The sequence below is a fragment of the Condylura cristata genome, unplaced genomic scaffold (assembly GCF_000260355.1).
Source record: "Condylura cristata isolate star-nosed mole 26May11 unplaced genomic scaffold, ConCri1.0 scaffold00025, whole genome shotgun sequence".
Lineage (NCBI taxonomy): Eukaryota > Metazoa > Chordata > Mammalia > Eulipotyphla > Talpidae > Condylura > Condylura cristata.
Window position 1 is genome coordinate 16,372,047 of NW_004567126.1, and position 12,593 is coordinate 16,384,639.

The following is a 12,593-nucleotide window of genomic DNA, read 5'->3' on the forward strand; positions in this document are numbered from 1 at the left end:
GGAGAATTGGCTTGGTAGGTTCGGTGTCTCCTACTACATCCAAGCTCCACCCCTGCCCCCCAGGCTACATCCCACCGTCTCTGGTATTTTAGACATCTTTGGGAACATGGTGCACTGGGAGAGAGTGTGACCGCTGCCTACCAAACACCCACGGCTGGAGGAACAGCCCCAAGCCTGGGGTGGGGGGGGGGCTGGCACAGGTGCCTATGGCAGCGAGGCCTGGGACCTGGGCACACAGAGCGCCCCAGAAACTTCAGATGGTGAGGTCTGGGTTTGTATCCAGCTTCACTAGTCACCTACGAGTCACATTACATGCTTATGTCCACCCACTCAATATTCTCATCAGTGTTGTCTAGGCCCCAGGAATTGAAGAACAAGAAGTATATGGTCCCTGCCCTCATCAAGCTTTTAGGCAGGCTGGCATGGAAACATGAACTATGTAGCTAATTATTTAAATCTATGGGTGGGAAGTGCAAGGGAAAGCATGAGGAGGAACCTAAGGACAGAGGACAGGAGAGCTAACTGGGGCTGGCTTGGAGGCGAGACCTGGAACACCTATGGGTGGCATGGACTGAGCAGTGATGGTGGGAGATGCCAGGACAGCCACTGTTTAGTGAGTTGTGTATAGACGGAGCCACCTTGGAGGTGATCAACAAATGCTCAGTCCCATCCTTTTATCCTATGGCAATTCAGGGTTTTTGAGGGAGACAGAAGAGTCGGGAGGAAATTCTAGCTAAATGGCCCTCAAAGTATCCCTTTCCTACTTGCTCTCTTGCTCTGAGCCAGCTCCTTCCTTTTCCTGGTCCCTCTTGCAGGGCAAATGGGAATGCTGATGGGTTAGAATCACAGAGGTCAGATCAGACGTGACCCCAACTTCATGTTGCATGAGGGAATCCCAGGGGAAGGAACAGTGTGATCACAGCAGCCAGCTAAGGTGCTGAATGCATGAAGACCAGGTTCTGCAGCACTGCGCATGGCTGAAAGATAAAACGAACACCTTCCTCCTGTCCCCATGGAAGATCTGAGCACAAATTCCAAAAGGTCATGTTAAAGAAATTTGCACAGCTGAGATGAAATCATAGAACCTCTCAGCTCATCTGAACTGTTCAAAACTGAAGTTGGGGCAGAAAAGGCTAGAACCATAGAGACTTCCCACTCATATCTCTCTTCCCACGCTAGATAATGTGCTTAATTGTTGCCAGGTTGCCAGTTCTGTTACCCCCAGTGCTTCCGAGACCAGCAGAGGCCACACATCTTGCTTTCGTTCGGATCCTGAAGCTACCCACCCACAAATAAATACAAATCATGGACCTTTAGTGCTTAGGCTCTCTGCGGGATTAAATTCACCAAGCAAGCCCCATTGTTTCAAAAACAATTGGGAAAAGGAAAACTCATTTGTTGTACAATGTGCTATTTATATAAAGGATCCAATTTCTATTTTTCTAGGCCCTTCCCCCAAAGAAATCTATTGGACTGAAATTTTTTTAATATTTCCTTAAGCACTAGGAGTAGCCTCTGGAAATGCAAGCTCTCATTTAGGTTATGATCTTCATAATTCAAAAGACAAATTCTGGAGACAGCTTCAAGATATAATTGAAGGAAAATGAAAGGTTTTGTGATGAAAGATTAAGGAAACCCCAATTCATTTTTCTTTTCTGGAGACAATTGGCTTACGAGGTCTTCACTTTTCTGGAAGGTGTTTGTGTCTGATGCACCTTCTCTAATGAGGGTCAGACAAAAAGTTTTAGCTCCAGTGCAAGCATGCAAGTTAGACTCCCGAAAGAACTCATGGGTAGTCATGTACTGTAAAGATGGCTTTTGAAGTTTCTAGAAAGGGGTTACTGCTCTGAGACAGTTCTGAGTCTCTAGGGCAAGAGGCTGCTGAAGCAGCAAAATCATTGCTTTTCTGGGGTCACCAGCCGTAGGCAGCTCTCCACCGGTCTTTCACCCACACTCAGGCTGACGACTTGGGTTGACTTTGTTCCCAGAACTCTGCCCACAGAACAGACTGAACATGGGCAGTGGCAGAAGTCGTCTCCCCCTCTCCACCCCACTGAAGAAAGGCTGTTGCCATGGAGATCCCACCTCCACGGTCCATCGGTGGGGCCAATGCCAAAGGTGGTGGCGGCGGGGTGCGGGTAGACCCTGAACACCAGGCAGCGCCTGAACAGCTGCTTCCCTCAGAGAGACTCAGAAGTTGGCAGAAATTGCTGGAGACCTGACCTGATAAAAGGGGAGTATCCCTATAATCCAAAGGCCATTGGATTCTAGCAACTCATCATTTACATGGAACCTTTGAGGTTAGAATCAGGGGCGCATGTGAACGACTGGGGTTCTGTCATGTGAGAACATGCAGATGGCTTCAGAGCCTGGTCCCAATTTCCCCATTACATCTGGGGGTCATTCTTAGTAGAATGTGAAAAATGATGCAAATTCTCCCACCCTGCTAATGATGGGGAAGAATAGCGCAAATCAGATAAAAGCAACTGCTCATCAGAAAGTGAGGGAAGCAGCTGTGAGGAAATTAGCCGAGTGGGGAGGATCCAGCAGCACCCACTGACGGCCCTGCTTGGCTCCAAATGGGTGGCTGGGATTCTACCCACTGCCTGCCCTCCCTCTTGGGTTTGGGGTTTGCAGCTGGTCTGGTCGGCCACAGCTTATCCGGCCACCGGGGTCACAGAGATGCCCACATGTCTTTAATGGCCATTTGGAAAAGAAAACTCCCTTCTCTAGTTTGTGTGAGGAAAAGGAACAAGCCTTCCTCGCACTCTCTCTCCTCTCTCATCTTCTATTCTTCTTCTATTCTTCTTCTGGCCCTCTTCTTCTATGCAACTCTTAGCAGGAAACCAAGTAAAACCAAAACCAAGAGCTGAGTGTAGCTTTCTGCAAGTTTGACTGGCAGCACCTGTGAGGGGCTATGGCCTCTGGTCCCCTGGCTGGCTCCCAGTCTGGCCAGGAGACTACAGCTGGACCCATGTGAGGGTCCCTCAGGATTCTCAGCCCTGCTCAGAACCACAGGTTTTAAGCTTAGCTGGAATTTCCTGTTTAACTTTCATTCAGGTTGGCTTCCTCTGCAGCCACCCTGGTTCCCTGGGGTCCCACTATGGTCTCTAACCCTCCAGGTAGTTTGGCTCCCCTCAGCTAAATACCTGCTCTGTGCCAGGTATATACTATCATGGGTGCACAGGTGATAGAGCCTTGTCCTTAGAGAGTCAATGGCTTTCTAGAAGGAAGCAGACACATGAGCAGCTGCTCACAGTGCAGTGTGCTATCGACCATTCTGGAGTCTGCACTAAGAGCTCAGACTCAGTCGGCTGCAGTTCCTGGAGCTGAGGGTCTCGAGGGAATATAGGCTACCCTCGTTTGGGATGCCACAGGAAACTCAACAGTGCCACGGGGTATTTGAGGAGACTATGGTGAAACTCACTGTCTATTGGACATGCCATACATTTGGCATTTGTCCTAGCAGATACAATCTAGTCACCAATTCAACATCAGACTGTGTCACCTTCCCCCAAATGGCTTGTGTTTGTGAAGCTCAGGCTTCACAAACTGCTGTGGCAACTGCTGTGATGAAAATCAAGTGCCTAGTGAGGATCCATGGGAGAAGAAGTGTCCCACCTGGCCGAAGGTGTGAACAGCTGTGTGGTGCCCAACACACACACACACACAAACACACACACACACACACACGCACACACACACTCCCTCAACATGAAGTAGTTGTGGTTGAGAATGACATAAAAATATTTTTCTTTCCATTGTGTATATTTTTCACAGTCGTTAGAATAAATACTTCTGAAGTTGTCTGGATTTAAGTACTCCATAAACAACTGCTAGGTATTTTTGTTGGCCTACAAGCTGTATGTAAAATTTAATAAGACATCAGGAGCCATGAACTGAGGAAATTCCAGTATCTATCCTAGAAGAAATGACGCTTGACCTTAACCTTAAAAAGCTGCATAAGAGTGGGTTACAGGAAAGGGGAGGAGAAAAGAGCCTTGGAAGTGGAAAGCATGACCTCAAGTGGGCTTGCAAGAGAGCACCACACATGGAGGAAAATTAGTTTGGTGATGCTGGCGTGAAACTGGCCAAACTGTGAAAGGTAACAGTGAAGCAGAAAGGTGGGCAGTTCGCTAAGGGCTTGAAGGCATTTCAGAGAGCTGGGAGCCTCTTTCATCGAGCAGTGGGGAGCCATAAAGAGTGGGAAGCTGGGCAGAACTGAGCTGGTCACAGTGCTTCCCCACAGCTTCATGCTGATTCCTGTCTCTTTTGTAAGGCAGACATTTCTGTTGGGCTACCCACTGAGTCCTGCCTTCAGCACCTAACACTCTACGCCCCCAGGGCAGGAGGAAAGGCTGGTGCAAACCCCCAGGCTCTCCAGGGCAACTCATCTTTCCTGTGCCTTTGGAGGGGGCTATTGTATCACACCTCATTGAAACTCAGCTATCTAGAACTTGAAGTAAAAAGCAGCAGCTCCTCTAGTGGAGATGGAAATTCAGTCCCTCCCTACGGCGATCCTGTCCTGGGCTTTGGGTCACCCAGGGACAGCAGTGTCGCCTTGTGACCTGACCTGCTTTGCGCATTGGTGCTCCATGGCCAAGGGCTGATTTGTGTAGAAAGAAGATAAGGGGTCCAGCAGGTGATCCTTCAAGTGGATGACTGGCCTGGTGAACCAAAATTAAGTCTCACCTTTTCTTCCTGAACTTATTTTAAGAACTTTTTTTTTGGGGGGGGGGAAACTACAGAATTTTAAAATAAGTGCTCAGGTTGCAGGATGCCATTTGTTAAATTTTCCACATCTAATACCTTGAATTCAATGAAAAGATGACCTAATTAGTCAGATTTTTTCTTTTCCTCTTCCCTCTAAATCAGTTTAATGATTTATGATGGACTGTGGAATGGACCGACTTCAGTAGAACCCAACCCCTAGTTGCGGCCAGTCATATGCTCAGTCCTCTGTGCCACTAAGCAAACTTGAGGTATTTTTTGTGGCATATTGAACAGATGCTGTTTTATAATATGGTTTTAGGTAGAAACCAGAGTTTTGTGCTCTAGGAAGAACTGCCTACACAGCGTGGAAACTTCCTCACAAGATGGGAGGCAGCTAGTGGCCAGCCAGGGGCTGACTACATCTTAAGAAGAGAGGGCAAGCAGGTGACTAGATCTATTTGTTTTCCTAGTGGGGAAAAAAATTAAAGATAAGGAGTCAGTAATGGCTGAAGGTCTTTCACGCACCAGGCACTTAACATATGTTAATACCCCTGACATAAGGTTAAGTTAGTACTGTCAGGAGCCTCCCTTGACCCCACTGCCTCTGCGCTGACAGGCCTGCCCCAGTCAGGTCCATGCTTGTCCCCCTCCAACGACTGAGGACACAGTCTGAATCAGTGAAAGGAGTCAACAGAGTAGTCAAAGCAGGAATGGAGAGCCTTGGGAAGCATCTCTGCCCACAGCCAAACTTCCTCTTTCCTGGAAGCCCATAGAGAAAGAGCCCCCAAACCTCTCTTGAGTGGGATCCTGGAGATCTGCTCCAAAGTCCTGGGATACATTTTTGGTTGGAACAGGACTTCTGAAAAGTCAGAGTATCCCATGAGCTGGGCTCCCACCATGATAAGCAGGGTGTAGGCGTGGGGTGAATGGTTACAAAATACAGAGTGCCGAGGATCACTGGATTCATACACCGTAGTGCCTTTCATCTAGCACTCCCAATGAATCAAGACAAGTTTCTGATATGGTTAGCAGCGCCTCTCAGCTCTAGTGGCCAATGAGATCCATGCAAGCTCTATAACACTTTGGTCAGAGGCCAAGTGAACAAGGGAGAACATTTGAGGAGCTAAGCTAAGAGTCGCACAAGCCAAGGCGGCAAGAAGACAGATTGAGAGCCTTTGCTCAAGTAAAAGCAGGGGCTGGCCAGATACTGTGGCGAGGTAGAGGGCTGCAGGAGCTAGAAGGTGGTGTCTGGGTTCCCAGGAGCCCTTTCCCTAAAGGAAACCATTTCCAATTTGACATTTTAGCTTTTTCATTTTTTAAAGGGGAGGTAATAGATGCGCATGGAAGGCTGAGAAAGATGTATCTGTAGTGGCCTGAGGTCTTCAGAGGAACCGCTAAGTGATCAACAGTGACTCCTATGTGGCTGAAAGGGTCTCCAGGACATGCAGCCTATGTCTCCTGCGAACACATTAGGTCGTACTTAGAAGATGCTTGACCTGCAAGGACCCTCTTGTTCTTACAGACCTTAAGAGAAGAGGGTCTAGCTGCCCAAACTCAGCACCCTTTCTGTGCCAAGGAACCAGTCACTCTTAGTAACGATTTATTCTACTACTTTTTCACAGGAATTCAGTTGCTTTTTCCCACCAAAGCCAGTAAGACAGCCTTGCAAAGAAGCCTGGCAGGTCAGCTGACCAGCCAAGATTCTGCTCGCTCTGAGCGCCTCCCTGTGAGGCTGACGGAGGGCAGCGGAGAAGTCTGTCAATACACATAAACCATAATGGCCCTACCACTTCCTTCAGAGGAAATGGAACTAATGGAGAACAATATATTGATCACAAAGACCCAACTTCAGAATCAGTCTCCTGGCGGTGAACCCTTTCAGTTAGCTGGGGCTAATGGCCTGTGCTTTCACTGCTGTGGCGGGAGGAGAGCTGCCCATCTCTCCCCATCAATGGCCTCGCCAGCTGCTGGGTCAGGGACGCTACTACTACCAGGACTGGCCGAGGGGAAGGAAAAGGCTGTGGCTTTTGTTTTGTGTTTGTTTTGTTTTCTGCTAAAGACTATCAGAGAAGGCAAAAAAAAAAAAAAAAAAAGGTATTTGGGGGTATAAGAAGGCCTTCCAGCTCAGCTCCAGCCTGCTGTGCCCTGTCTCTTTCTCAATATCAACACGACTGTTTTCCAACCCATAAAGAGCCTATTAAGTAGCTCTCCTCGGGGGGTGGTTAGCAGGGAAAATGCTGCTTAGGTTCCCCGATGTTTTATGTGGTGGAGCCCAGCAGCACATGTGCGAGGCCTTGTTTTGTTCTTGCTAAAATGGGGCTGGAGTTCTGGCCTCGATGTAGGAGGCAGCAGTTAGTAATTGGGAAGCCAGCTATTAGCCCATGGGTGGTGACATAATAAAACACATTTTGCTCAGCCTCGGTTGTAGTGTCCCCTGCATCCAGACACTCCCTTTCCTCCCCCCAAGATCAATGAGGTTTCGCAGTGAGGCACACGAGGGAGGGTGTGAGGTGTAAAAAGTGTCCTTTCTTAGGAGCCAAACTCTTTACGAGTTGTGGGACTGCGGGCAAGGGAATTACCCTAAGATTCGCTTTCTGGTCTCTAACTGTGAGTAACAATCCCCACCTTGCAAGGGAGAATGAAATGAATATCCGCATTAGTAATGTTGCAGAGCTCAGCACAGTGCCTGGCAGAGACTAGGAACTGAACAAAAACAACACCTGCATGCCACGCCTCTGCTTGTTATCTAACAATCCTTGCAATTTCCCAAGAATAAATGGCTGAGTTACAGGCTAATAAAAACAACGCAAGACTGGGCATCAGAAAACCCAGTCCTCTTCTCTGCTACAACAATCTATAGACATCTGGAAAGGTCATGAGGGATGTATGGGATTTGCGGAGAGAGGAAAGTGATCCATGCATGACAATCACACAAGAAAAAGTGCAGAGAGGGGAGCTGGTCAGCAAGGGGTGAGAAATCTACTGAGAGAAGACAGCAGCTGATGTGGCTGAGAGGCAGGCAGGAGAGACTGGGTCTGAGCAGTAAAGGCTCGCGTTGGGGGGTCACTCACTGAAGGTATCCATGGAGGGGGCAGCCCTAAGCTGGATGTCCACCGTCATCAGGCCTTAGAGAGAGAGTGGCTGGGGTTCCCTTTTTCTCTGGATGTGCCCAAGTGACTGGGGCTCCATGGGGGGGCCTTCTCCATGGAGGGCCTTTGGCACCTCCAAATGAAACCACCTCTCTAGGCCCAAGCTACTTCAGGAGAATCCAAAAAAACTTGAACTTTTCAAAGTTCAAGTCATCACACACATTAAGCTATTCTTACTTCCTGAAAAACAGTTTCCCAAGCTGCCTCTGTTTTGCTCAAGAACACACTAGCCAGCAGGCCGGGGCATACTGATCCCAGCTGATTCAATGAGATCATGGATGGTATAACAACACTTAGCCCAGTCCCTGCTTATAATAGGTGTTCAATTAACAGGGCCATGATCTATGTTTCTGTGACTACTGCCTCCAGGCCTTGCCCACTCCTGCACGCTTTCATATACATTCTCTCCTCTAAGAGATCTCTGAGCATGGAATGTGGGCTAGAGCTTAACCAGTGAGTCTGACTCTGTCCGCCCAGGAGGTTCTGTTTCTAGGTCACAGGTTCTATAGAAAGCCATGGAACTCAGACACCCCTGGAGGAGCAGTGTTTGTTGTACAGGCTCTGGGTCCCCACAGAGGAAAGTCTGGCTGGCTTATGGGCCAAAGGTTGGCTCAGTGAATAAAAGAAGCTGTACCCCTATGGGGTGGATAGAAACAGGAGGTTAATAGAGAGCCGGGGGAGCCCTCAGCCACAGGGAAGTGCTCCAGTGTGCAGAAGGCAGGGACACTTCTGTGGAAGATCCAGAAAGCCAAGGAGGTGATGGCTGCCTGCAGGAAGCAGTCCATGCCTGGAAAGGGCCGGAGCTCAGTGATGGAAACCATGCAGCACCCACGTGGGGTACTGAAGCTCAGGCTTTTATAAAATCACATGGGGATTCTCCTAACAGCCCCACAAAGAAGGAGGAACACTTATTTTTATTTCACAGATGAGGCAACAGAGCAGCTAAGACTCACTCTGCTCACACCGAGGCACAGGACCGAGGCAGGACCAGCCAACAGGCCTGCCTTGTGAAGTGTATGAGTTGGAGGTAGTGCCAGGCTGGCCTCGGGAGCAGAGGATGGAGAGGGCCTGGGGTTTATGTCCACAACAGCAGGCAAGTGGGGGTTCAGAAGAGGGAGCATCCCCACCTCTACCTCACACACACACACACACACACACACACAAATTTGGGAGAAGCAGATGAAAATGAGGAGTCATCTCAGGTTGCAGAGACAGATTTTTTTGCTCCTCCCATTTCCACATCCTCCTTCCCTGAGCCACTAGAATCAGCTAAAAATACTTAAACAGGGAAGATCTTCAGTTCTTCTGAAATGGTTAGAACCCAAGTCTACACCAGAGGTTCCCATTTGGTCAGAGAGTGACGGAGCCCAGCTAGAAATGTGGCTGGGCCATGTGGGCCAGGGAGTGGGCACTGTCCTGGCATTTTTAACTTGATCTCAATCATTCCTTACTCAACCTGCCAAGGTGGGTGCTATTATTTTCCTCACCAAACAGGTGAGGCTTGGTGAGAAATTGTAGAACACAACACCCAAGCATATGCTCAGCCTCAGGCGTCTCTCAGCAGGATGTTGGTACCAGCAGTGGCCAGGTCCTGGGGAAGCGCAGGGCAGGGCTGCTCTCCACCAGAACTTTCTGTGAAACACAGTCTTAGTCTATCAATAGTACTCGGTGGTTTGTTCGTTCGCTCAAGCAAATGACCCATCCACACGTGTGTAATTGTGTCGGCTCTGTTACCGGAGCTGGTGTGATATAAAGACAGGAAACTATGGCCCCTGCCTTACAGGAAGCCATCAAAGAGCACTTCAGTGAATGGAAGTTACAGAGAAGGAAGCCAATGTGAATGGAGCATCATGAAATAAGGAGCAACCTGTAAATTTTCCAGCACATCTGTTATTTCATCCTTAAGCCAATTTGTAGGATGGGTAGAGCTACAGATGATGAAACTGTGGTCTAGAGAGATGAGGAGTGTTCTTCAGGGCTTACAGTTTTGGAATCAACACCTGTCTGATTTTCAAAACCTCCACAATGTCCAAGGTCCTCCAGGCCCTTCCCTCCACTGAATGATTGAGGTCAGTGAAAAGAAAGAGAATGTGGGTAAGTGAAAAAGAGAATGTGGGTAAGTGAAAAAGAGAATGTGGGTAAGTGAAAAAGAGAATGTGGGTAAGTGAAAAGAAGTCCTGGAGTCGAAGGACAGAAAAAGGCATGGCAGACTCAGCGAGCTGAGGCTTTCTACCAGGACAATGGCTATTACCAGGATGGCTGGACATCAGAAGGAGCATGAAAGAAAGAAGGATAGCCACTAGTCTTGGGCACGCATCAGATTCTGCCAGAAGTACAGTTGCAGTCAAATGCCATTCTGCTAGCAATTATTTTTTCTTTTCATGAGGCATCCATGGAGACCAAAATTCAAGCTAATAAAGGACTGGTCAGTCCTGGAGAGCACTTATGAAGCACAGTCCCATATGTGCTCTGAGGGGGGGAAAGAAGATTCAGTGCTGCAAAGGGGATTGACTAGCTTGGCCCCCTCTGTCATCCAGGGCTGACAGAAAGCATCCACACTCAACTTTAAAGATCTCCATTTCTAAAAACAGGCATCAACTCTTTACTGGGGTGCACTGGCTATCCTGCTGTCTGATTTGCAGTTTCACCACAAGTCTACTCTCCCTGGGTCCTCATCTCACACTTGAAGTCCATTGGTGGGGCCCTTTTTCTGCAAGACCATCTCAACCTTAGTGACCTTTTCTTTACCCGTCCACAAGGGAGTCGTCTCCTCCAGGAAAATGCCCCTGAGCTCTCTGAACCTGCTTGAACCACACACAGCACCTGTGTGTCATTTGAAAATCTATCGTCTGCAATAAGCAGAGACATTTTCTCATTTTCTTTGTCACCTTAATAGCTGATAGTTGGTGTTACAAAGAAAATAAAATGAACTTCATGAAGATCTTCAAGGCAGATCGACCCTAGTGATATCCTAGTAATTGTCCAGTCTTTTGTATACCCCCCCCCCCCCGGGAACATAGATGAGTCCCATGGCCTACTTCTGTTCAACAGCAGATGACAAAGGAGATAGAGCCTCTCCCATGATTAGGTGATGTACAGGTAAGGTGGTGGCATCACCCCTGTGATTCCACTATGACTGAAGACTAAGTGATTAACATTCCCTCCTTCTAGCCCTGCAGCAGCAGCATCTTGGGAACTGCCTGTGGGTACATGCCAAGGAGTGTGGCTGCCTTTAAGAACTTGAGCAGCTTCTAGCCAATATCCGGTAAAAAAGCTGGGACCTGCTTAACATAATCTGAATGAACTGGAGGTAGATCCCAGTCATGCTCCCAGATGAGACTGCAACCCAACAGCTGGACTATGAATGAACTCTGAGCAGAGACCCAAACTAAATCTGGACTCTTGGCTGACAGAAATTGTGAGGTAATAAGTGTATATTTTTAAATGTATTTTTAAGTCACTAAGTTTTCACTGTTAAGTAATGGAAAACCAACACATTCAACTTTTTAGGAAAGGACAAAAGGGAGGAAAGTAACACTGATTATCATCTGGCATGCGCTGGTGAGACCAACATCTGTACTAAGGAATAATTCAGGCATTCAGCACAAGAGATGGAGACCCCAATGTGAGAACCAGTAGAAACTGGTTGATCTGGTTCCTTCGTCATGGATACATCATTAGCTCTTTTTGCCAGTAAACTTGACTTGGGCCATTCATGACCAGGAAATCTTAGCTTAGAACTTAAACAAGATGAGGAGGGGGTTGGATGAAGAGGCCAGGACAGAGTCTGGAGTCAGAGAGCATGGGATTGGAACCCGTGGCTACCCCCAAAAGCTCAAACACCCCAGTGCTCACCTCGGTAATACAAGACCAATGAAGTTTTCTGTTCTGGTGATACAGACAAAAGAAGTGGCCAGCACAAGCTTTATGTTCCTCAGCCACTGGGTCCCTCCCAACTTCCACAGCCCTTCCTGAATAGTACCCTTCAGCAAGCCAGTTCCTGGCTGATGCTTCAGAGGTTTGGGCTGCTATTGAATTCCCAGGAAATACTGCCCCGCTAAGCTTTGAGAGAGCAGGCTCAATTTCTGAAATGACGTGCTGTTTCCCCTTTCGTGGGGCACTTTCTGTATTGTAAGTGGGGCTTTACCAGACACCCCGGGAAGGCACAGTGGTCCCAAGCTCTCCAGCCATTTATCTGCTGGCCTGACTCCAGTGCCTCTGACTGCCATCTCCAGGGCCCCACTCCAGAGCTGTGGGAATCAGAAGACACGCTCGGTGAGCAGTGAACACTGTGTTGGTTGCTCTTGCCAGCCTGCATGGGAATATGCCGCACTTAGAGGAGGGAGGATTTAAATATGGATGGAGCTGGAAACGATCATGCTTAGTGACATAAGCCAGAAAGAAAGAAAAATACCGGATGGTTTCACTCATATAATTGTAGTAAGGGAAAAATAATATATATATATATATATATATATATATATATATATATATTTATAATGCGAGAGAGAGAGAGAGTAATTGTAGTAAAGTGAAAAAGAACATCAATGAACAACTATAAACCAGAAACATTCTACAGGGGAGGAGAGGGGAACAAGATCAAAACTGGGGTGGGAAAAGCATGGTGGTGGCACATGGGTGATGTGATGGGAAGTCCACAGGGATTACAACCGAGATGAAAAAATGTACAAAATGAAGACTAACGTGTTAAAAAAAATATATATATATATA

General features: G+C 47.9%; 1 protein-coding gene across 1 annotated transcript in view; it reads right to left on the reverse strand.

Moving 5' to 3' along the window:
- The window catches only part of UBASH3B (ubiquitin associated and SH3 domain containing B), a 123,721-nt gene that overhangs the window by 28,462 nt on the left and 82,666 nt on the right, over positions 1-12,593 (reverse strand). The window lies entirely within an intron of this gene.